The sequence below is a fragment of the Crinia signifera genome, chromosome 6 (genome assembly GCF_055691185.1).
Source record: "Crinia signifera chromosome 6, ASM5569118v1, whole genome shotgun sequence".
NCBI classification, from domain to species: Eukaryota; Metazoa; Chordata; class Amphibia; order Anura; family Myobatrachidae; genus Crinia; species Crinia signifera.
The window spans coordinates 206,351,889-206,377,179 of record NC_139222.1 but is presented as its reverse complement, the minus strand read 5'-3'; the positions used below and the strand labels follow the sequence as shown (position 1 = coordinate 206,377,179).

Below are 25,291 nucleotides of genomic sequence, written 5' to 3'. Positions count from 1 at the left end.
AGAAATATTTTTGAAAAGTATCTAGTAAATATGATAAACTTTTTTGAACTCTGTTGTTGAATTGTCCCAGCAACTATCATACACCAGATAGAATTTGAACTTTAAGAGAAAATAACTGATTTTGTTTTTGGAAAATAATTATGGCAGCAGTGGGATTTGAACCCACGCCTCCGAAGAGACTGGAGCCTTAATCCAGCGCCTTAGACCGCTCGGCCATGCTACCTCATGGGTGCAGTGTTCATGTGGCTCAAAGATCTGTCAAATGATTTTTTAAATGTGTTTTGTTCACTTTATATGAAGTAACAAAACATATTGAGATTTATTAGAGCATTCACATATGGTTAGGGTTAGGTACGTGATACTGGGGCTTGTGTTTCTGGTGGTCATTGCAATATTAGGGACATCTCAATGCTCACAATTCAGACACTTGCTAGGTAAGCCTTCTAACTTTCAACATCGAGCCCCTAACTCTAACACTGAACATACCTGCAGCCTATCCTTAATTCTTTTTCTTCCATGCCTAACCCCAAAACCTCTTAGTATCTTACCATGACCCTTCCTATCTGCATCATAACCTTAAACATACTACTATAGTTCCAAACTCTTAACCTCCCTTTTTAGTGCCTAACCATTACCCCACCACCTGCCATTGAACCATAACATCCCCTACACATAGGACAGAGTTCCAAAATCAGTCGTTTTACCAGTGTTTGGGATTCTGCTATCAGTTTCCTGACTTGCAGCTTCCCGAATGCCAGGATGCCCAATGCATCCAATTGTAATCACTTCAAGTTAATTTTTATGTCTTTACAGTCTTTAGAAATATTTTTGAAAAGTATCTAGTAAATATGATAAACTTTTTTGAACTCTGTTGTTGAATTGTCCCAGCAACTATCATACACCAGATAGAATTTGAACTTTAAGAGAAAATTACGGATTTTGTTTTTGGAAGATAATTATAGCAGCAGTGGGATTTGAACCCACGCCTCCGAAGAGACTGGAGCCTAAATCCAGCGCCTTAGCCATGCTACCACACTTAAAAGTAGCTCATAGTTTCTCACAGTCTGGAATCTAGAACTTGAATTACAGAAAATGTTGTTGTTGTATTAAAGAAATACGTAAAAATATGTTTTATGTTAAGCATTTTAGTTGCTCTTAACATAAGTGAGAAAAGATTTTTTTTTAAAAAGAATATTGGTTGCCATGCAATCTAGATGAGAAATGGTTAATTTTTAATTAATTTGCATTTTAGCCGAGTTTACCACTTTGAAACCAATCACTGACATTTTCTTTGGAAAATGTATATGGCAGCTTTGGGAAGTTAGCAAAGAAAGAAATTAGCTGTTATAACAATGTGATGATGAACACTTACTTTTTAATTGAATTGCATTCTTGTGGATAGAAAAATGAAAACATCAACCTCTAACAATATATATCAATAATAAATATGGCAGCAGTGGGATTTGAACCCACGCCTACGAAGAGACTGGAGCCTTAATCCAGCGCCTTAGACCGCTCGGCCATGCTACCTCAGGGGTGCAGTGTTCATGTGGCTCAAAAATCTATCAAATGATTATTTAAATGTGTTTTGTTCACTTTATATGAAGTAACAAAACATATTGAGATTTATTAGAGCATTCACATATGGTTAGGGTTAGGTACGTGATACTGGGGCTTGGGTTTCTGGTGGTCATTGCAATATTAGGGACATCTCAATGCTCACAATACTGACACTTGCTAGGCAAGCCTTCTAACTTTCAACATCGAGCTCCTAACTCTAACACTGAACATACCTGCAGCCTATCCTTAATTCTTTTCCTTCCAATGCCTAACCCCAAAACCTCTTAGTATCTTACCATGACCCTTCCTATCTGCATCATAACCTTAAACATACTCCTATAGTTTCAAACTCTTAACCTCCCTTCTTAGTGCCTAACCATTACCCCACCCCCTGCCATTGAACCATAACATCCCCTACACATAGGACAGAGTTCCAAAATCAGTCGTTTTACCAGTGTTTGGAATTCTGCTATCAGTTTCCTGACTTGCAGCTTCCCGAATGCCAGGATGCCCAATGCATCCAATTGTAATCACTTCAAGTTAATTTTTATGTCTCTACAGTCTTTAGAAATATTTTTGAAAAGTATCTAGTAAATATGATAAACTTTTTTGAACTCTGTTGTTGAATTGTCCCAGCAACTATCATACACCAGATAGAATTTGAACTTTAAGAGAAAATAACTGATTTTGTTTTTGGAAGATAATTATGGCAGCAGTGGGATTTGAACCCACGCCTCCGAAGAGACTGGAGCCTAAATCCAGCGCCTTAGACCGCTCGGCCATGCTACCACACTTAAAGGTAACTCATAGTTTCTCACAGTGTGGAATCTAGAACTAGAATTACATAAAATGTTGTTGTTGTATTTAAGAAATACGTAAAAATATGTTTTATGTTAAGCATTTTAGATGCTCTTAACATAAGTGAGAAAAGATTTTTTTTAAAAAGAATATTGGTTGCCATGCAATCTAGATGAGAAATGGTTAATTTTTAATTAATTTGCATTTTAGTCGAGTTTACCACTTTGAAACCAATCACTGACAAAACATATTGAGATTTATTAGAGCATTCACATATGGTTAGGGTTAGGTACGTGATACTGGTGCTTGGGTTTCTGGTGGTCATTGCAATATTAGGGACATCTCAATGCTCACAATACTGACACTTGCTAGGCAAGCCTTCTAACTTTCAACATCGAGCTCCTAACTCTAACACTGAACATACCTGCAGCCTATCCTTATTTCTTTTCCTTCCAATGCCTAACCCCAAAACCTCTTAGTATCTTACCATGACCCTTTCTATCAGCATCTTAACCTTAAACATACTCCTATAGTTTCAAACTCTTAACCTCCCTTCTTAGTGCCTAACCATTACCCCACCACCTGCCATTGAACCATAACATCCCCTACACATAGGACAGAGTTCCAAAATCAGTCGTTTTACCAGTGTTTGGGATTCTGCTATCAGTTTCCTGACTTGCAGCTACCCGAATGCCAGGATGCCCAATGCATCCAATTGTAATCACTTCAAGTTAATTTTTATGTCTTTACAGTCTTTAGAAATATTTTTGAAAAGTATCTATTAAATATGATAAACTTTTTTGAACTCTGTTGTTGAATTGTCCCAGCAACTATCATACACCAGATAGAATTTGAACTTTAAGAGAAAATAACTGATTTTGTTTTTGGAAGATAATTATGGCAGCAGTGGGATTTGAACCCACGCCTCCGAAGAGACTGGAGCCTAAATCCAGCGCCTTAGATCGCTCGGCCATGCTACCACACTTAAAGGTAACTCATAGTTTCTCACAGTCTGGAATCTAGAACTAGAATTACAGAAAATTTTGTTGTTGTATTAAAGAAATACGTAAAAATATGTTTTATGTTAAGCATTTTAGATGCTCTTAACATAAGTGAGAAAAGATTTTTTTTTAAAAGAATATTGGTTGCCATGCAATCTAGATGAGAAATGGTTAATTTTTAATTAATTTGCATTTTAGTCGAGTTTACCACTTTGAAACCAATTACTGACATTTTCTTTGGAAAATTTATATGGCAGCTTTGGGAAGTTAGCAAAGAAAGAAATTAGCTGTTATAACAATGTGATGATGAACACTTACTTTTTAATTGAATTACATTCTTGTGGATAGAACAATGAAAACATCAACCTCTAACAATATATATATCAATAACAAATATGGCAGCAGTGGGATTTGAATCCACGCCTCCTAAGAGACTGGAGCCTTAATCCAGCGCCTTAGACCGCTCGGCCATGCTACCTCATGGGTGCAGTGTTCATGTGGCTCAAAGATCTATCAAATGATTATTTAAATGTGTTTTGTTCACTTTATATGAAGTAACAAAACATATTGAGATTTATTAGAGCATTCACATATGGTTAGGGTTAGGTACGTGATACTGGGGCTTGTGTTTCTGGTGGTCATTGCAATATTAGGGACATCTCAATGCTCACAATTCAGACACTTGCTAGGTAAGCCTTCTAACTTTCAACATCGAGCCCCTAACTTTAGCACTGAACATACCTGCAGCCTATCCTTAATTCTTTTTCTTCCATGCCTAACCCCAAAACCTCTTAGTATCTTACCATGACCCTTCCTATCTGCATCATAACCTTAAACATACTACTATAGTTCCAAACTCTTAACCTCCCTTCTTAGTGCCTAACCATTACCCCACCCCCTGCCATTGAACCATAACATCCCCTACACATAGGACAGAGTTCCAAAATCAGTCGTTTTACCAGTGTTTGGGATTCTGCTATCAGCTTCCTGACTTGCAGCTTCCCGAATGCCAGGATGCCCAATGCATCCAATTGTAATCACTTCAAGTTAATTTTTATGTCTCTATAGTCTTTAGAAATATTTTTGAAAAGTATCTAGTAAATATGATAAACCTTTTTGAACGCTGTTGTTGAATTGTCCCAGCAACTATCATACACCAGATAGAATTTGAACTTTAAGAGAAAATAACTGATTTTGTTTTTGGAAGATAATTATGGCAGCAGTGGGATTTGCACCCACGCCTCCGAAGAGACTGGAGCCTAAATCCAGCGCCTTAGATCGCTCGGCCATGCTACCACACTTAAAGGTAACTCATAGTTTCTCACAGTCTGGAATCTAGAACTAGAATTACAGAAAATGTTGTTGTTGTATTAAAGAAATACGTAAAAATATGTTTTATGTTAAGCATTTTAGATGCTCTTAACATAAGTGAGAAAAGATTTTTTTTAAAAGAATATTGGTTGCCATGCAATCTAGATGAGAAATGGTTAATTTTTAATTAATTTGCATTTTAGTCGAGTTTACCACTTTGAAACCAATCACTGACATTTTCTTTGGAAAATTTATATGGCAGCTTTGGGAAGTTAGCAAAGAAAGAAATTAGCTGTTATAACAATGTGATGATGAACACTTACTTTTTAATTGATTTGCATTCTTGTGGATAGAAAAATGAAAACATCAACCTCTAACAATATATATCAATAATAAATATGGCAGCAGTGGGATTTGAACCCACGCCTCCGAAGAGACTGGAGCCTTAATCCAGCGCCTTAGACCGCTCGGCCATGCTACCTCAGGGGTGCAGTGTTCATGTGGCTCAAAAATCTATCAAATGATTATTTAAATGTGTTTTGTTCACTTTATATGAAGTAACAAAACATATTGAGATTTATTAGAGCATTCACATATGGTTAGGGTTAGGTACGTGATACTGGTGCTTGGGTTTCTGGTGGTCATTGCAATATTAGGGACATCTCAATGCTCACAATACTGACACTTGCTAGGCAAGCCTTCTAATTTTCAACATCGAGCTCCTAACTCTAACACTGAACATACCTGCAGCCTATCCTTATTTCTTTTCCTTCCAATGCCTAACCCCAAAACCTCTTAGTATCTTACCATGACCCTTCCTATCAGCATCTTAACCTTAAACATACTCCTATAGTTTCAAACTCTTAACCTTCCTTCTTAGTGCCTAACCATTACCCCACCACCTGCCATTGAACCATAACATCCCCTACACATAGGACAGAGTTCCAAAATCAGTCGTTTTACCAGTGTTTGGGATTCTGCTATCAGTTTCCTGACTTGCAGCTTCCCGAATGCCAGGATGCCCAATGCATCATATTGTAATCACTTCAAGTTAATTTTTATGTCTTTACAGTCTTTAGAAATATTTTTGAAAAGTATCTAGTAAATATGATAAACTTTTTTGAACTCTGTTGTTGAATTGTCCCAGCAACTATCATACACCAGATAGAATTTGAACTTTAAGAGAAAATAACTGATTTTGTTTTTGGAAAATAATTATGGCAGCAGTGGGATTTGAACCCACGCCTCCGAAGAGACTGGAGCCTTAATCCAGCGCCTTAGACCGCTCGGCCATGCTACCTCATGGGTGCAGTGTTCATGTGGCTCAAAGATCTGTCAAATGATTTTTTAAATGTGTTTTGTTCACTTTATATGAAGTAACAAAACATATTGAGATTTATGAGAGCATTCACATATGGTTAGGGTTAGGTACGTGATACTGGGGCTTGTGTTTCTGGTGGTCATTGCAATATTAGGGACATCTCAATGCTCACAATTCAGACACTTGCTAGGTAAGCCTTCTAACTTTCAACATCGAGCCCCTAACTCTAACACTGAACATACCTGCAGCCTATCCTTAATTCTTTTTCTTCCAAGCCTAACCCCAAAACCTCTTAGTATCTTACCATGACCCTTCCTATCTGCATCATAACCTTAAACATACTACTATAGTTCCAAACTCTTAACCTCCCTTCTTAGTGCCTAACCATTACCCCACCACCTGCCATTGAACCATAACATCCCCTACACATAGGACAGAGTTCCAAAATCAGTCGTTTTACCAGTGTTTGGGATTCTGCTATCAGTTTCCTGACTTGCAGCTTCCCGAATGCCAGGATGCCCAATGCATCCAATTGTAATCACTTCAAGTTAATTTTTATGTCTTTACAGTCTTTAGAAATATTTTTGAAAAGTATCTAGTAAATATGATAAACTTTTTTGAACTCTGTTGTTGAATTGTCCCAGCAACTATCATACACCAGATAGAATTTGAACTTTAAGAGAAAATTACGGATTTTGTTTTTGGAAGATAATTATGGCAGCAGTGGGATTTGAACCCACGCCTCCGAAGAGAATGGAGCCTAAATCCAGCGCCTTAGCCATGCTACCACACTTAAAAGTAGCTCATAGTTTCTCACAGTCTGGAATCTAGAACTTGAATTACAGAAAATGTTGTTGTTGTATTAAAGAAATACGTAAAAATATGTTTTATGTTAAGCATTTTAGTTGCTCTTAACATAAGTGAGAAAAGATTTTTTTTTAAAAAGAATATTGGTTGCCATGCAATCTAGATGAGAAATGGTTAATTTTTAATTAATTTGCATTTTAGCCGAGTTTACCACTTTGAAACCAATCACTGACATTTTCTTTGGAAAATGTATATGGCAGCTTTGGGAAGTTAGCAAAGAAAGAAATTAGCTGTTATAACAATGTGATGATGAACACTTACTTTTTAATTGAATTGCATTCTTGTGGATAGAAAAATGAAAACATCAACCTCTAACAATATATATCAATAATAAATATGGCAGCAGTGGGATTTGAACCCACGCCTACGAAGAGACTGGAGCCTTAATCCAGCGCCTTAGACCGCTCGGCCATGCTACCTCAGGGGTGCAGTGTTCATGTGGCTCAAAAATCTATCAAATGATTATTTAAATGTGTTTTGTTCACTTTATATGAAGTAACAAAACATATTGAGATTTATTAGAGCATTCACATATGGTTAGGGTTAGGTACGTGATACTGGGGCTTGGGTTTCTGGTGGTCATTGCAATATTAGGGACATCTCAATGCTCACAATACTGACACTTGCTAGGCAAGCCTTCTAACTTTCAACATCGAGCTCCTAACTCTAACACTGAACATACCTGCAGCCTATCCTTAATTCTTTTCCTTCCAATGCCTAACCCCAAAACCTCTTAGTATCTTACCATGACCCTTCCTATCTGCATCATAACCTTAAACATACTCCTATAGTTTCAAACTCTTAACCTCCCTTCTTAGTGCCTAACCATTACCCCACCCCCTGCCATTGAACCATAACATCCCCTACACATAGGACAGAGTTCCAAAATCAGTCGTTTTACCAGTGTTTGGAATTCTGCTATCAGTTTCCTGACTTGCAGCTTCCCGAATGCCAGGATGCCCAATGCATCCAATTGTAATCACTTCAAGTTAATTTTTATGTCTCTACAGTCTTTAGAAATATTTTTGAAAAGTATCTAGTAAATATGATAAACTTTTTTGAACTCTGTTGTTGAATTGTCCCAGCAACTATCATACACCAGATAGAATTTGAACTTTAAGAGAAAATAACTGATTTTGTTTTTGGAAGATAATTATGGCAGCAGTGGGATTTGAACCCACGCCTCCGAAGAGACTGGAGCCTAAATCCAGCGCCTTAGACCGCTCGGCCATGCTACCACACTTAAAGGTAACTCATAGTTTCTCACAGTGTGGAATCTAGAACTAGAATTACATAAAATGTTGTTGTTGTATTTAAGAAATACGTAAAAATATGTTTTATGTTAAGCATTTTAGATGCTCTTAACATAAGTGAGAAAAGATTTTTTTTAAAAAGAATATTGGTTGCCATGCAATCTAGATGAGAAATGGTTAATTTTTAATTAATTTGCATTTTAGTCGAGTTTACCACTTTGAAACCAATCACTGACAAAACATATTGAGATTTATTAGAGCATTCACATATGGTTAGGGTTAGGTACGTGATACTGGTGCTTGGGTTTCTGGTGGTCATTGCAATATTAGGGACATCTCAATGCTCACAATACTGACACTTGCTAGGCAAGCCTTCTAACTTTCAACATCGAGCTCCTAACTCTAACACTGAACATACCTGCAGCCTATCCTTATTTCTTTTCCTTCCAATGCCTAACCCCAAAACCTCTTAGTATCTTACCATGACCCTTTCTATCAGCATCTTAACCTTAAACATACTCCTATAGTTTCAAACTCTTAACCTCCCTTCTTAGTGCCTAACCATTACCCCACCACCTGCCATTGAACCATAACATCCCCTACACATAGGACAGAGTTCCAAAATCAGTCGTTTTACCAGTGTTTGGGATTCTGCTATCAGTTTCCTGACTTGCAGCTACCCGAATGCCAGGATGCCCAATGCATCCAATTGTAATCACTTCAAGTTAATTTTTATGTCTTTACAGTCTTTAGAAATATTTTTGAAAAGTATCTATTAAATATGATAAACTTTTTTGAACTCTGTTGTTGAATTGTCCCAGCAACTATCATACACCAGATAGAATTTGAACTTTAAGAGAAAATAACTGATTTTGTTTTTGGAAGATAATTATGGCAGCAGTGGGATTTGAACCCACGCCTCCGAAGAGACTGGAGCCTAAATCCAGCGCCTTAGATCGCTCGGCCATGCTACCACACTTAAAGGTAACGCATAGTTTCTCACAGTCTGGAATCTAGAACTAGAATTACAGAAAATTTTGTTGTTGTATTAAAGAAATACGTAAAAATATGTTTTATGTTAAGCATTTTAGATGCTCTTAACATAAGTGAGAAAAGATTTTTTTTTAAAAGAATATTGGTTGCCATGCAATCTAGATGAGAAATGGTTAATTTTTAATTAATTTGCATTTTAGTCGAGTTTACCACTTTGAAACCAATTACTGACATTTTCTTTGGAAAATTTATATGGCAGCTTTGGGAAGTTAGCAAAGAAAGAAATTAGCTGTTATAACAATGTGATGATGAACACTTACTTTTTAATTGAATTACATTCTTGTGGATAGAACAATGAAAACATCAACCTCTAACAATATATATATCAATAACAAATATGGCAGCAGTGGGATTTGAATCCACGCCTCCTAAGAGACTGGAGCCTTAATCCAGCGCCTTAGACCGCTCGGCCATGCTACCTCATGGGTGCAGTGTTCATGTGGCTCAAAGATCTATCAAATGATTATTTAAATGTGTTTTGTTCACTTTATATGAAGTAACAAAACATATTGAGATTTATTAGAGCATTCACATATGGTTAGGGTTAGGTACGTGATACTGGGGCTTGTGTTTCTGGTGGTCATTGCAATATTAGGGACATCTCAATGCTCACAATTCAGACACTTGCTAGGTAAGCCTTCTAACTTTCAACATCGAGCCCCTAACTTTAGCACTGAACATACCTGCAGCCTATCCTTAATTCTTTTTCTTCCATGCCTAACCCCAAAACCTCTTAGTATCTTACCATGACCCTTCCTATCTGCATCATAACCTTAAACATACTACTATAGTTCCAAACTCTTAACCTCCCTTCTTAGTGCCTAACCATTACCCCACCACCTGCCATTGAACCATAACATCCCCTACACATAGGACAGAGTTCCAAAATCAGTCGTTTTACCAGTGTTTGGGATTCTGCTATCAGCTTCCTGACTTGCAGCTTCCCGAATGCCAGGATGCCCAATGCATCCAATTGTAATCACTTCAAGTTAATTTTTATGTCTCTATAGTCTTTAGAAATATTTTTGAAAAGTATCTAGTAAATATGATAAACCTTTTTGAACGCTGTTGTTGAATTGTCCCAGCAACTATCATACACCAGATAGAATTTGAACTTTAAGAGAAAATAACTGATTTTGTTTTTGGAAGATAATTATGGCAGCAGTGGGATTTGCACCCACGCCTCCGAAGAGACTGGAGCCTAAATCCAGCGCCTTAGATCGCTCGGCCATGCTACCACACTTAAAGGTAACTCATAGTTTCTCACAGTCTGGAATCTAGAACTAGAATTACAGAAAATGTTGTTGTTGTATTAAAGAAATACGTAAAAATATGTTTTATGTTAAGCATTTTAGATGCTCTTAACATAAGTGAGAAAAGATTTTTTTTAAAAGAATATTGGTTGCCATGCAATCTAGATGAGAAATGGTTAATTTTTAATTAATTTGCATTTTAGTCGAGTTTACCACTTTGAAACCAATCACTGACATTTTCTTTGGAAAATTTATATGGCAGCTTTGGGAAGTTAGCAAAGAAAGAAATTAGCTGTTATAACAATGTGATGATGAACACTTACTTTTTAATTGATTTGCATTCTTGTGGATAGAAAAATGAAAACATCAACCTCTAACAATATATATCAATAATAAATATGGCAGCAGTGGGATTTGAACCCACGCCTCCGAAGAGACTGGAGCCTTAATCCAGCGCCTTAGACCGCTCGGCCATGCTACCTCAGGGGTGCAGTGTTCATGTGGCTCAAAAATCTATCAAATGATTATTTAAATGTGTTTTGTTCACTTTATATGAAGTAACAAAACATATTGAGATTTATTAGAGCATTCACATATGGTTAGGGTTAGGTACGTGATACTGGTGCTTGGGTTTCTGGTGGTCATTGCAATATTAGGGACATCTCAATGCTCACAATACTGACACTTGCTAGGCAAGCCTTCTAATTTTCAACATCGAGCTCCTAACTCTAACACTGAACATACCTGCAGCCTATCCTTATTTCTTTTCCTTCCAATGCCTAACCCCAAAACCTCTTAGTATCTTACCATGACCCTTCCTATCAGCATCTTAACCTTAAACATACTCCTATAGTTTCAAACTCTTAACCTTCCTTCTTAGTGCCTAACCATTACCCCACCACCTGCCATTGAACCATAACATCCCCTACACATAGGACAGAGTTCCAAAATCAGTCGTTTTACCAGTGTTTGGGATTCTGCTATCAGTTTCCTGACTTGCAGCTTCCCGAATGCCAGGATGCCCAATGCATCATATTGTAATCACTTCAAGTTAATTTTTATGTCTTTACAGTCTTTAGAAATATTTTTGAAAAGTATCTAGTAAATATGATAAACTTTTTTGAACTCTGTTGTTGAATTGTCCCAGCAACTATCATACACCAGATAGAATTTGAACTTTAAGAGAAAATAACTGATTTTGTTTTTGGAAAATAATTATGGCAGCAGTGGGATTTGAACCCACGCCTCCGAAGAGACTGGAGCCTTAATCCAGCGCCTTAGACCGCTCGGCCATGCTACCTCATGGGTGCAGTGTTCATGTGGCTCAAAGATCTGTCAAATGATTTTTTAAATGTGTTTTGTTCACTTTATATGAAGTAACAAAACATATTGAGATTTATGAGAGCATTCACATATGGTTAGGGTTAGGTACGTGATACTGGGGCTTGTGTTTCTGGTGGTCATTGCAATATTAGGGACATCTCAATGCTCACAATTCAGACACTTGCTAGGTAAGCCTTCTAACTTTCAACATCGAGCCCCTAACTCTAACACTGAACATACCTGCAGCCTATCCTTAATTCTTTTTCTTCCAAGCCTAACCCCAAAACCTCTTAGTATCTTACCATGACCCTTCCTATCTGCATCATAACCTTAAACATACTACTATAGTTCCAAACTCTTAACCTCCCTTCTTAGTGCCTAACCATTACCCCACCACCTGCCATTGAACCATAACATCCCCTACACATAGGACAGAGTTCCAAAATCAGTCGTTTTACCAGTGTTTGGGATTCTGCTATCAGTTTCCTGACTTGCAGCTTCCCGAATGCCAGGATGCCCAATGCATCCAATTGTAATCACTTCAAGTTAATTTTTATGTCTTTACAGTCTTTAGAAATATTTTTGAAAAGTATCTAGTAAATATGATAAACTTTTTTGAACTCTGTTGTTGAATTGTCCCAGCAACTATCATACACCAGATAGAATTTGAACTTTAAGAGAAAATTACGGATTTTGTTTTTGGAAGATAATTATGGCAGCAGTGGGATTTGAACCCACGCCTCCGAAGAGAATGGAGCCTAAATCCAGCGCCTTAGCCATGCTACCACACTTAAAAGTAGCTCATAGTTTCTCACAGTCTGGAATCTAGAACTTGAATTACAGAAAATGTTGTTGTTGTATTAAAGAAATACGTAAAAATATGTTTTATGTTAAGCATTTTAGTTGCTCTTAACATAAGTGAGAAAAGATTTTTTTTTAAAAAGAATATTGGTTGCCATGCAATCTAGATGAGAAATGGTTAATTTTTAATTAATTTGCATTTTAGCCGAGTTTACCACTTTGAAACCAATCACTGACATTTTCTTTGGAAAATGTATATGGCAGCTTTGGGAAGTTAGCAAAGAAAGAAATTAGCTGTTATAACAATGTGATGATGAACACTTACTTTTTAATTGAATTGCATTCTTGTGGATAGAAAAATGAAAACATCAACCTCTAACAATATATATCAATAATAAATATGGCAGCAGTGGGATTTGAACCCACGCCTACGAAGAGACTGGAGCCTTAATCCAGCGCCTTAGACCGCTCGGCCATGCTACCTCGGGGGTGCAGTGTTCATGTGGCTCAAAAATCTATCAAATGATTATTTAAATGTGTTTTGTTCACTTTATATGAAGTAACAAAACATATTGAGATTTATTAGAGCATTCACATATGGTTAGGGTTAGGTACGTGATACTGGGGCTTGGGTTTCTGGTGGTCATTGCAATATTAGGGACATCTCAATGCTCACAATACTGACACTTGCTAGGCAAGCCTTCTAACTTTCAACATCGAGCTCCTAACTCTAACACTGAACATACCTGCAGCCTATCCTTAATTCTTTTCCTTCCAATGCCTAACCCCAAAACCTCTTAGTATTTTACCATGACCCTTCCTATCTGCATCATAACCTTAAACATACTCCTATAGTTTCAAACTCTTAACCTCCCTTCTTAGTGCCTAACCATTACCCCACCCCCTGCCATTGAACCATAACATCCCCTACACATAGGACAGAGTTCCAAAATCAGTCGTTTTACCAGTGTTTGGAATTCTGCTATCAGTTTCCTGACTTGCAGCTTCCCGAATGCCAGGATGCCCAATGCATCCAATTGTAATCACTTCAAGTTAATTTTTATGTCTCTACAGTCTTTAGAAATATTTTTGAAAAGTATCTAGTAAATATGATAAACTTTTTTGAACTCTGTTGTTGAATTGTCCCAGCAACTATCATACACCAGATAGAATTTGAACTTTAAGAGAAAATAACTGATTTTGTTTTTGGAAGATAATTATGGCAGCAGTGGGATTTGAACCCACGCCTCCGAAGAGACTGGAGCCTAAATCCAGCGCCTTAGACCGCTCGGCCATGCTACCACACTTAAAGGTAACTCACAGTTTCTCACAGTCTGGAATCTAGAACTAGAATTACATAAAATGTTGTTGTTGTATTTAAGAAATACGTAAAAATATGTTTTATGTTAAGCATTTTAGATGCTCTTAACATAAGTGAGAAAAGATTTTTTTTAAAAAGAATATTGGTTGCCATGCAATCTAGATGAGAAATGGTTAATTTTTAATTAATTTGCATTTTAGTCGAGTTTACCACTTTGAAACCAATCACTGACAAAACATATTGAGATTTATTAGAGCATTCACATATGGTTAGGGTTAGGTACGTGATACTGGTGCTTGGGTTTCTGGTGGTCATTGCAATATTAGGGACATCTCAATGCTCACAATACTGACACTTGCTAGGCAAGCCTTCTAACTTTCAACATCGAGCTCCTAACTCTAACACTGAACATACCTGCAGCCTATCCTTAATTCTTTTCCTTCCAATGCCTAACCCCAAAACCTCTTAGTATCTTACCATGACCCTTCCTATCAGCATCTTAACCTTAAACATACTCCTATAGTTTCAAACTCTTAACCTCCCTTCTTAGTGCCTAACCATTACTCCACCACCTGCCATTGAACCATAACATCCCCTACACATAGGACAGAGTTCCAAAATCAGTCGTTTTACCAGTGTTTGGGATTCTGCTATCAGTTTCCTGACTTGCAGCTTCATATTGAGATTTATTAGAGCATTCACATATGGTTAGGGTTAGGTACGTGATACTGGTGCTTGGGTTTCTGGTGGTCATTGCAATATTAGGGACATCTCAATGCTCACAATACTGACACTTGCTAGGCAAGCCTTCTAACTTTCAACATCGAGCTCCTAACTCTAACACTGAACATACCTGCAGCCTATCCTTATTTCTTTTCCTTCCAATGCCTAACCCCAAAACCTCTTAGTATCTTACCATGACCCTTCCTATCAGCATCTTAACCTTAAACATACTCCTATAGTTTCAAACTCTTAACCTCCCTTCTTAGTGCTTAACCATTACCCCACCACCTGCCATTGAACCATAACATCCCCTACACATAGGACAGAGTTCCAAAATCAGTCATTTTACCAGTGTTTGGGATTCTGCTATCAGTTTCCTGACTTGCAGCTTCCCGAATGCCAGGATGCCCAATGCATCCAATTGTAATCACTTCAAGTTAATTTTTATGTCTTTACAGTCTTTAGAAATATTTTTGAAAAGTATCTATTAAATATGATAAACTTTTTTGAACTCTGTTGTTGAATTGTCCCAGCAACTATCATACACCAGATAGAATTTGAACTTTAAGAGAAAATAACTGATTTTGTTTTTGGAAGATAATTATGGCAGCAGTGGGATTTGAACCCACGCCTCCGAAGAGACTGGAGCCTAAATCCAGCGCCTTAGACCGCTCGGCCATGCTACCACACTTAAAGGTAACTCATAGTTTCTCACAGTCCTGAATCTAGAACTAGAATTACATAAAATGTTGTTGTTGTATTTAAGAAATACGTAAAAATATGTTTTATGTTAAGCATTTTAGATGCTCTTAACATAAGTGAGAAAAGATTTTTTTTAAAAAGAATATTGGTTGCCATGCAATCTAGATGAGAAATGGTTGATTTTTAATTAATTTGCATTTTAGTCGAGTTTACCACTTTGAAACCAATCACTGACAAAACATATTGAGATTTATTAGAGCATTCACATATGGTTAGGGTTAGGTACGTGATACTGGTGCTTGGGTTTCTGGTGGTCATTGCAATATTAGGGACATCTCAATGCTCACAATACTGACACTTGCTAGGCAAGCCTTCTAACTTTCAACATCGAGCTCCTAACTCTAACACTGAACATACCTGCAGCCTATCCTTAATTCTTTTCCTTCCAATGCCTAACCCCAAAACCTCTTAGTATCTTACCATGACCCTTCCTATCAGCATCTTAACCTTAAACATACTCCTATAGTTTCAAACTCTTAACCTCCCTTCTTAGTGCCTAACCATTACTCCACCACCTGCCATTGAACCATAACATCCCCTACACATAGGACAGAGTTCCAAAATCAGTCGTTTTACCAGTGTTTGGGATTCTGCTATCAGTTTCCTGACTTGCAGCTTCATATTGAGATTTATTAGAGCATTCACATATGGTTAGGGTTAGGTACGTGATACTGGTGCTTGGGTTTCTGGTGGTCATTGCAATATTAGGGACATCTCAATGCTCACAATACTGACACTTGCTAGGCAAGCCTTCTAACTTTCAACATCGAGCTCCTAACTCTAACACTGAACATACCTGCAGCCTATCCTTATTTCTTTTCCTTCCAATGCCTAACCCCAAAACCTCTTAGTATCTTACCATGACCCTTCCTATCAGCATCTTAACCTTAAACATACTCCTATAGTTTCAAACTCTTAACCTCCCTTCTTAGTGCCTAACCATTACCCCACCACCTGCAATTGAACCATAACATCCCCTACACATAGGACAGAGTTCCAAAATCAGTCATTTTACCAGTGTTTGGGATTCTGCTATCAGTTTCCTGACTTGCAGCTTCCCGAATGCCAGGATGCCCAATGCATCCAATTGTAATCACTTCAAGTTAATTTTTATGTCTTTACAGTCTTTAGAAATATTTTTGAAAAGTATCTATTAAATATGATAAACTTTTTTGAACTCTGTTGTTGAATTGTCCCAGCAACTATCATACACCAGATAGAATTTGAACTTTAAGAGAAAATAACTGATTTTGTTTTTGGAAGATAATTATGGCAGCAGTGGGATTTGAACCCACGCCTCCGAAGAGACTGGAGCCTAAATCCAGCGCCTTAGACCGCTCGGCCATGCTACCACACTTAAAGGTAACTCATAGTTTCTCACAGTCCTGAATCTAGAACTAGAATTACATAAAATGTTGTTGTTGTATTAAAGAAATACGTAAAAATATTTTTTATGTTAAGCATTTTAGATGCTCTTAACATAAGTGAGAAAAGATTTTTTTTAAAAAGAATATTGGTTGCCATGCAATCTAGATGAGAAATGGTTAATTTTTAATTAATTTGCATTTTAGTCGAGTTTACCACTTTGAAACCAATTACTGACATTTTCTTTGGAAAATTTATATGGCAGCTTTGGGAAGTTAGCAAAGAAAGAAATTAGCTGTTATAACAATGTGATGATGAACACTTACTTTTTAATTGAATTACATTCTTGTGGATAGAACAATGAAAACATCAATCTCTAACAATATATATATCAATAACAAATATGGCAGCAGTGGGATTTGAACCCACGCCTCCGAAGAGACTGGAGCCTTAATCCAGCGCCTTAGACCGCTCGGCCATGCTACCTCATGGGTGCAGTGTTCATGTGGCTCAAAGATCTATCAAATGATTATTTAAATGTGTTTTGTTCACTTTATATGAAGTAACAAAACATATTGAGATTTATTAGAGCATTCACATATGGTTAGGGTTAGGTACGTGATACTGGTGCTTGGGTTTCTGGTGGTCATTGCAATATTAGGGACATCTCAATGCTCACAATACTGACACTTGCTAGGCAAGCCTTCTAAGTTTCAACATCGAGCTCCTAACTCTAACACTGAACATACCTGCAGCCTATCCTTAATTCTTTTCCTTCCAATGCCTAACCCCAAAACCTCTTAGTATCTTACCATGACCCTTCCTATCAGCATCTTAACCTTAAACATACTCCTATAGTTTCAAACTCTTAACCTCCCTTCTTAGTGCCTAACCATTACTCCACCACCTGCCATTGAACCATAACATCCCCTACACATAGGACAGAGTTCCAAAATCAGTCGTTTTACCAGTGTTTGGGATTCTGCTATCAGTTTCCTGACTTGCAGCTTCCCGAATGCCAGGATGCCCAATGCATCCAATTGTAATCACTTCAAGTTAATTTTTATGTCTTTACAGTCTTTAGAAATATTTTTGAAAAGTATCTAGTAAATATGATAAACTTTTTTGAACTCTGTTGTTGAATTGTCCCAGCAACTATCATACACCAGATAGAATTTGAACTTTAAGAGAAAATAACTGATTTTGTTTTTGGAAGATAATTATGGCAGCAGTGGGATTTGAACCCACGCCTCTGAAGAGACTGGAGCCTAAATCCAGCGCCTTAGACCGCTCGGCCATGCTACCACACTTAAAGGTAACTCATAGTTTCTCACAGTCTGGAATCTAGAACTAGAATTACAGAAAATGTTGTTGTTGTATTAAAGAAATATGTAAAAATATGTTTTATGTTAAGCATTTTAGTTGCTCTTAACATAAGTGAGAAAAGATTTTTTTTAAAAAAGAATATTGGTTGCCATGCAATCTAGATGAGAAATGGTTAATTTTTAATTAATTTGCATTTTAGCCGAGTTTACCACTTTGAAACCAATCACTGACATTTTCTTTGGAAAATGTATATGGCAGCTTTGGGAAGTTAGCAAAGAAAGAAATTAGCTGTTATAACAATGTGATGATGAACACTTACTTTTTAATTGAATTGCATTCTTGTGGATAGAACAATGAAAACATCAACCTCTAACAATATATATCAATAATAAATATGGCAGCAGTGGGATTTGAACCCACGCCTCCGAAGAGACTGGAGCCTTAATCCAGCGCCTTAGCCCTCTCGGCCATGCTACCTCATGGGTGCAGTGTTCATGTGGCTCAAAGATCTATCAAATGATTATTTAAATGTGTTTTGTTCACTTTATATGAAGTAACAAAACATATTGAGATTTATTAGAGCATTCACATATGGTTAGGGTTAGGTACGTGATACTGGGGCTTGTGTTTCTGGTGGTCATTGCAATATTAGGGACATCTCAATGCTCACAATTCAGACACTTGCTAGGTAAGCCTTCTAACTTTCAACATCGAGCCCCTAACTTTAACACTGAACATACCTGCAGCCTATCCTTAATTCTTTTTCTTCCATGCCTAACCCCAAAACCTCTTAGTATCTTACCATGACCCTTCCTATCTGCATCATAACCTTAAACATACTACTATAGTTCCAAACTCTTAACCTCCCTTCTTAGTGCCTAACCATTACCCCACCACCTGCCATTGAACCATAACATCCCCTACACATAGGACAGAGTTCCAAAATCAGTCGTTTTACCAGTGTTTGGGATTCTGCTATCAGTTTCCTGACTTGCAGCTTCCCGAATGCCAGGATGCCCAATGCATCCAATTGTAATCACTTCAAGTTAATTTTTATGTCTCTACAGTCTTTAGAAATATTTTTGAAAAGTATCTAGTAAATATGATAAACGTTTTTGAACTCTGTTGTTGAATTGTCCCAGCAACTATCATACACCAGATAGAATTTGAACTTTAAGAGAAAATAACTGATTTTGTTTTTGGAAGATAATTATGGCAGCAGTGGGATTTGAACCCACGCCTCCGAAGAGACTGGAGCCTAAATCCAGCGCCTTAGACCGCTCGGCCATGCTACCACACTTAAAGGTAACTCATAGTTTCTCACAGTCTGGAATCTAGAACTAGAATTACAGAAAATGTTGTTGTTGTATTAAAGAAATACGTAAAAATATGTTTTATTTTAAGCATTTTAGATGCTCTTAACATAAGTGAGAAAATATTTTTTTTAAAAAGAATATTGGTTGCCATGCAATCTAGATGAGAAATGGTTAATTTTTAATTAATTTGCATTTTAGTCGAGTTTACCACTTTGAAACCAATCACTGACATTTTCTTTGGAAAATTTATATGGCAGCTTTGGGAAGTTAGCAAAGAAAGAAATTAGCTGTTATAACAATGTGATGATGAACACTTACTTTTTAATTGAATTGCATTCTTGTGGATAGAACAATGAAAACATCAACCTCTAACAATATATATATCAATAATAAATGTGGCAGCAGTGGGATTTGAACCCACGCCTCCGAAGAGACTGGAGCCTTAATCCAGCGCCTTAGACCGCTCGGCCATGCTACCTCATGGGTGCAGTGTTCATGTGGCTCAAAAATCTATCAAATGATTATTTAAATGTGTTTTGTTCACTTTATATGAAGTAACAAAACATATTGAGATTTATTAGAGCATTCACATATGGTTAGGGTTAGGTACGTGATACTGGGGCTTGGGTTTCTGGTGGTCATTGCAATATTAGGGACATCTCAATGCTCACAATACTGACACTTGCTAGGTAAGCCTTCTAACTTTCAACATCGAGCTCCTAACTCTAACACTGAACATACCTGCAGCCTATCCTTAATTCTTTTCCTTCCAATACCTAACCCCAAAACCTCTTAGTATCTTACCATGACCCTTCCTATCTGCATCATAACCTTAAACATACTCCTATAGTTTCAAACTCTTAACCTCCCTTCTTAGTGCCTAACCATTACCCCACCCCCTGCCATTGAACCATAACATCCCCTACACATAGGACAGAGTTCCAAAATCAGTAGTTTTACCAGTGTTTGGGATTCTGCTATCAGTTTCCTGACTTGCAGCTTCCCGAATGCCAGGACGCCCAATGGATCCAATTGTAATCACTTCAAGTTAATTTTTATGTCTCTACAGTCTTTAGAAATATCTTTGAAAAGTATCTAGTAAATATGATAAACTTTTTTGAACTCTGTTGTTGAATTGTCCCAGCAACTATCATACACCAGATAGAATTTGAACTTTAAGAGAAAATAACTGATTTTGTTTTTGGAAGATAATTATGGCAGCAGTGGGATTTGAACCCACGCCTCCGAAGAGACTGGAGCCTAAATCTGCATCATAACTATCTGCATCATAACCTTAAACATACTACTATAGTTCCAAACACCTCCGAAGAGACTGGAGCCTTAATCCAGCGCCTTAGACCGCTCGGCCATGCTACCTCATGGGTGCAGTGTTCATGTGGCTCAAAGATCTATCAAATGATTATTTAAATGTGTTTTGTTCACTTTATATGAAGTAACAAAACATATTGAGATTTGGTACTTGTTTCCTAGCACGGCCACAATCGGGATCGGTCGCGGCTCTTATTTAGTGCACTTTAAGGGCCGCGATCACCCCCGACGGACGCGATTCTCTTGATTTTTGCTAATCCTGTGTATCGTGTACCATGCTTCAATTACCGCGACACGACCGACGCGATAATTGAAGATTTTCCTGAAATCGGATGGATTACCAGATATCGGTCCCATCGGGAGCACTAAATGACAGGATTTATTGTCCCCGACGCGACCGACGCGATAATTGAAGAATTCAACGATATCGGGGGTTTTACCATATATCGGTCCCATCGGGAGCACTAAATGTCAGTATTCAATGCTCCCGACGCGACCGACGCGATTTTTTTATCAAAAGCAGCCATTTTATGGTTTTACATGGCTGCTTCCAATACAACCCCACATTTACACCCACATTTACAAGTTGCACCCTATTTTTAACTCCACCTCAACTATCGGTCCCATCGGGAGCACTGAATGTCAGTATTCAATGCCACTGACATGAGCGACGACATTTTTTTTATTGAAAGCACCCATTTTATGGTTTTACATGGCTGCTTCCAATTGAACCCCACATTTACACCCACAATTACAGTTTACACCCTATTTATAACTAAACCTGAACTATCGGTCCCATCGGGAGCACTGAATGTCTGTATTCAATACCCCTGACGCGAGCGATTAAATGTTTTTTATTGCAAGCACCCATTTACAATTTACACACTATTTCAAACTACACCTGAACTATCGTTCCCATCGGGAGCACTGAATGTCATTATTCAATGGCCCTGGTGCGAGCGACGCAAATTTAAACACTCATTTACACCCGAAATAATAAATAACACGACACATGATAATATATTTCAACACTTTTATTGAAAAGTTTTTTTTTTTACCTTTATTTTTTTTAAACGTATTTAAAAATTTATTATTTTTTTCCTTTATTTTTTTTTTAATTAAACATATTTTATTACATTACATAGAAAACAATCAATAAATAAAAATATTATGTTTTTTTTCTTTTTGCTTTTTTGTTTTTTTTTGTCTTTTTTTAATTTTTTATTTTTTAACAATTTAAATGTCATTTTGGAAATATTTTTTGACATTTTTCTTTTTGTTCATTTTTTTTCATTTTTAAACAATAGGAATGTCATTACACTTGAGACACACAAAATACAAAATCAGAAGAAGTTGATCGATCAGTACAAAGAGAATAGATGCCTGGCTATCACAACCAGGCAAATTGAAATGAGGCGTGGGAAGATCACGGCACACTACAAAACAGTGCCCACTAATGCAAACAATCACATGAATCCGAAAGAAGTTACAAATATGCAGAACAGTGGTTAGTGAAGGAGCAAAACTAGTACAGCCATCGCAAAATTCAGGAAGACCGCACTGCAACGTTCACCAACCAAAATTGTAGTACATGACTAAAAACTCATTATTGTAGAGTACTCAGAAAGGAAGAGAAACAAGAACATTGCTGCCAAATTATAAATTAAAAGTCAAATTAGCAGAATTAGCCAAATTAATAATTGGAATAACGCTCTTCGCCTGGGGTGGAGGGCTGCACATTCCGCAATGCGGAGTACACAGCACCAGGCAAAGTCGAGGGATCAGTGGGAGGTGGCATAGGGGGTCCCGGCGCATAGTAAGGGGCAGGCGGAGGAGCAACCGGCGCACTGAACATGGGGGGGTGATGTGGGTGTGGGCGTGGTGGCTGTCTGTGCGCATTGCGGCATGACGTTCCGTTGCAGTCAGCACAGATATCATCCTCTGCTGCCTGCAACATCAGGCCATACAGCACACGCTTAAAGTGGTGTTGCGTTGATCCCTTCCACTTTCGCATTTCTGCGCACACATGATTCGTGAACATTTTGCAGTCATCTGGGGGATTGATTACTGCTTCCTCCTTGTATGGGCAGCAATATTCCTGGCCGGTAGCAGCAGGTCTTGTCGCCCGTCTCCTTCTACGCCTCCTGGGGGGAGCTGATGAGGTGCTCGCCACCGCAGGAGGCGCCACCTCCGACAACGACTCACCCTGCTGCGACGACTCAGAGGGAACTACTACGTCAGCACTCTCCTGTGCAGTGGATGAAGAGTCTTCATCCGTAGCAGTTCCCTCTGCTTCCCTCCTTCCTTGCTCCTCCACAATAAAGAGCATACGGTCGTAGTACCACAACTTTGGCTGGTACACATCTGCAGGGTCAGTTCCTGAAGACCGCGACTGCTGGACCCGATTGTGCTCCTTCACCAGCACTGTCCGCATATTAGTGAACTTCTTTCGGACCCACGTGACGTCTGCATTAGGGACACGTCTCAAAGCGTAGGCCGAGATCTTCCCAAAGGCCTCATTCCTCTTTGCCTGGTTGTGAAAATCCATGTGATCTTGTCGCCACAGACATCTATTCTCTTTGTAGAGATCGATCAACTTCTTCATGATGTTTCTATCAACCTGACGGGCCATTCTGTAAAAAAAAAAAAAAAATTAGGTTTACACTATTAAAATGAACGCACTGCACTGTTATTCATTAACACACTACAAAAAAAAAACAAATATTTACCTCAGTCAGTAGCAGGTGTAAAAAAAAAAAGAGTTTTAAACTAATTCCCTTAAACGGCCAAAAAAACACAATCAAACTGAAATACAATCCGCAAAAAAAAAAAAAATTTTATCTGAGATATTGATAGCATATGATATAATAAATGCAATTTACACCACATTTGACAACAGAAGTAATTATATATTTGTGTCCCTCCACCATACACACGCACCCGAAGCGTGGCGAGCGCAGCGAGCCCCGCGAGGGGACGCGGATACCTTCACAGGTAAGCGCGTCCCCTGGCGGGCTTCACAGGTGTCCACATCACCACGGACACCTGTGAAGCCCGCGAGAGGACGCGCTTACCTGTGAAGGTATCCGCGTCCCCTCGCAGGGCTCGCTGCGCTCGCCACGCTTCGGGCTCGGTGGCTCGCTGCGCTCGCCACACTATTATATTCTCAACTCCACGCCGACGTGGATAGTAGGGCATGAAAAGGTCGGAGGACGCGTACCGCCGCCCCTCGCGGGGCTCGCTGCGCTCGCCACGCTTCGGGTTCACGTGGATAGTGGGGCTGGTACACTGTGAAAAAAAGTCATTTTAGGTACATTAACAAATTATTTAGAAGCACAATTTAAGCACAACTTACATTATTCTGTTCAAAGATGGAATTGGCTTCCAAAATATTCAAAAATATTCTTTTTCAAATTCACCGATAACCGCAACTGCAATTCCACAAAACAGATAAAAAAAACATCAATAATCAAAATGGAATGACATACAAATCCACCCCCACTATCCACGTGAACCCGAAGCGTGGCGAGCGCAGCGAGCCCCGCGAGGGGCGGCGGTACGCGTCCTCCGACCTTTTCATGCCCTACTATCCACGTCGGCGTGGAGTTGAGAATATAATAGTGTGGCGAGCGCAGCGAGCCACCGAGCCCGAAGCGTGGCGAGCGCAGCGAGCCCCGCGAGGGGACGCGGATACCTTCACAGGTAAGCGCGTCCCCTGGCGGGCTTCACAGGTGTCCACATCACCACGGACACCTGTGAAGCCCGCGAGAGGACGCGCTTACCTGTGAAGGTATCCGCGTCCCCTCGCGGGGCTCGCTGCGCTCGCCACGCTTCGGGCTCGGTGGCTCGCTGCGCTCGCCACACTATTATATTCTCAACTCCACGCCGACGTGGATAGTAGGGCATGAAAAGGTCGGAGGACGCGTACCGCCGCCCCTCGCGGGGCTCGCTGCGCTCGCCACGCTTCGGGTTCACGTGGATAGTTGGGGTGGTGTTAACAATTGTGGGGGCCATTTCACACTTCAATTACCAACCACTTTACATGCAAATTACTATAAAGTAGACACAGCATACTGCCTGCTGCACCATTTCAATAACAAGCACAACACACCTCAAACTGCTCTATTTAACAAATATGTACCAAGAAATCATTACAGTCTATGTCACCATGCATTACTATCAGAAACAACAGACTATTTTGTATGTATTATAACACACAGTACATCATTTCCAGGCACATGATATACATAAACCTGTGTAATCCATATTATCATTATTGCCTTGACACTAAAGTCATACACTTCATAAACTACTGCACATAAACACTTTATAGCTATTTAGATAAGCACTACCCCTTGAACATAAGCATTATCCACTCTATACAGCCAATGATAAACCTCTAATCCTCAAACAAATGATATATGAAGGACACATGTATAACCACAGTAAGCACCCCTACCCCTCCAAATCCCCCCCCCCCACCCCCACCCCACCCCCACCCTCCTAAGCCTGTATATATTGTTCACAAACCCAAAGGCCCACCTATGCTCAGTAAGTCTGTAAATCTACTTACTGTTTTGTGCAGGGGCAGGGAGACAGACACAGCTG

The 25,291-nt window shown here is 38.7% G+C and overlaps 14 non-coding genes across 14 annotated transcripts; all 14 read right to left on the bottom strand.

The window, feature by feature from the left end:
• Positions 1–141: 141 nt before the first annotated feature.
• On the bottom strand, positions 142–223 carry TRNAL-AAG (transfer RNA leucine (anticodon AAG)). Its single transcript has one exon. It is a non-coding gene; the product is annotated as a tRNA-Leu (tRNA).
• Positions 224–2,267: 2,044 nt separating this feature from the next.
• Positions 2,268–2,349, bottom strand: TRNAL-UAG (transfer RNA leucine (anticodon UAG)). Its single transcript has one exon. It is a non-coding gene; the product is annotated as a tRNA-Leu (tRNA).
• A 2,720-nt stretch (positions 2,350–5,069) lies between these two features.
• On the bottom strand, positions 5,070–5,151 carry TRNAL-AAG (transfer RNA leucine (anticodon AAG)). The gene has a single exon. It is a non-coding gene; the product is annotated as a tRNA-Leu (tRNA).
• A 737-nt stretch (positions 5,152–5,888) lies between these two features.
• On the bottom strand, positions 5,889–5,970 carry TRNAL-AAG (transfer RNA leucine (anticodon AAG)). Its single transcript has one exon. It is a non-coding gene; the product is annotated as a tRNA-Leu (tRNA).
• A 2,044-nt stretch (positions 5,971–8,014) lies between these two features.
• TRNAL-UAG (transfer RNA leucine (anticodon UAG)) lies at positions 8,015–8,096 on the bottom strand. The gene has a single exon. It is a non-coding gene; the product is annotated as a tRNA-Leu (tRNA).
• Positions 8,097–10,816: 2,720 nt separating this feature from the next.
• On the bottom strand, positions 10,817–10,898 carry TRNAL-AAG (transfer RNA leucine (anticodon AAG)). Its single transcript has one exon. It is a non-coding gene; the product is annotated as a tRNA-Leu (tRNA).
• Positions 10,899–11,635: 737 nt separating this feature from the next.
• On the bottom strand, positions 11,636–11,717 carry TRNAL-AAG (transfer RNA leucine (anticodon AAG)). The gene has a single exon. It is a non-coding gene; the product is annotated as a tRNA-Leu (tRNA).
• Positions 11,718–13,761: 2,044 nt separating this feature from the next.
• Positions 13,762–13,843, bottom strand: TRNAL-UAG (transfer RNA leucine (anticodon UAG)). The gene has a single exon. It is a non-coding gene; the product is annotated as a tRNA-Leu (tRNA).
• A 1,346-nt stretch (positions 13,844–15,189) lies between these two features.
• Positions 15,190–15,271, bottom strand: TRNAL-UAG (transfer RNA leucine (anticodon UAG)). Its single transcript has one exon. It is a non-coding gene; the product is annotated as a tRNA-Leu (tRNA).
• A 1,346-nt stretch (positions 15,272–16,617) lies between these two features.
• Positions 16,618–16,699, bottom strand: TRNAL-UAG (transfer RNA leucine (anticodon UAG)). The gene has a single exon. It is a non-coding gene; the product is annotated as a tRNA-Leu (tRNA).
• A 417-nt stretch (positions 16,700–17,116) lies between these two features.
• TRNAL-AAG (transfer RNA leucine (anticodon AAG)) lies at positions 17,117–17,198 on the bottom strand. Its single transcript has one exon. It is a non-coding gene; the product is annotated as a tRNA-Leu (tRNA).
• A 737-nt stretch (positions 17,199–17,935) lies between these two features.
• Positions 17,936–18,017, bottom strand: TRNAL-UAG (transfer RNA leucine (anticodon UAG)). The gene has a single exon. It is a non-coding gene; the product is annotated as a tRNA-Leu (tRNA).
• A 1,234-nt stretch (positions 18,018–19,251) lies between these two features.
• Positions 19,252–19,333, bottom strand: TRNAL-UAG (transfer RNA leucine (anticodon UAG)). Its single transcript has one exon. It is a non-coding gene; the product is annotated as a tRNA-Leu (tRNA).
• Positions 19,334–19,750: 417 nt separating this feature from the next.
• On the bottom strand, positions 19,751–19,832 carry TRNAL-AAG (transfer RNA leucine (anticodon AAG)). Its single transcript has one exon. It is a non-coding gene; the product is annotated as a tRNA-Leu (tRNA).
• Positions 19,833–25,291: the final 5,459 nt, after the last annotated feature.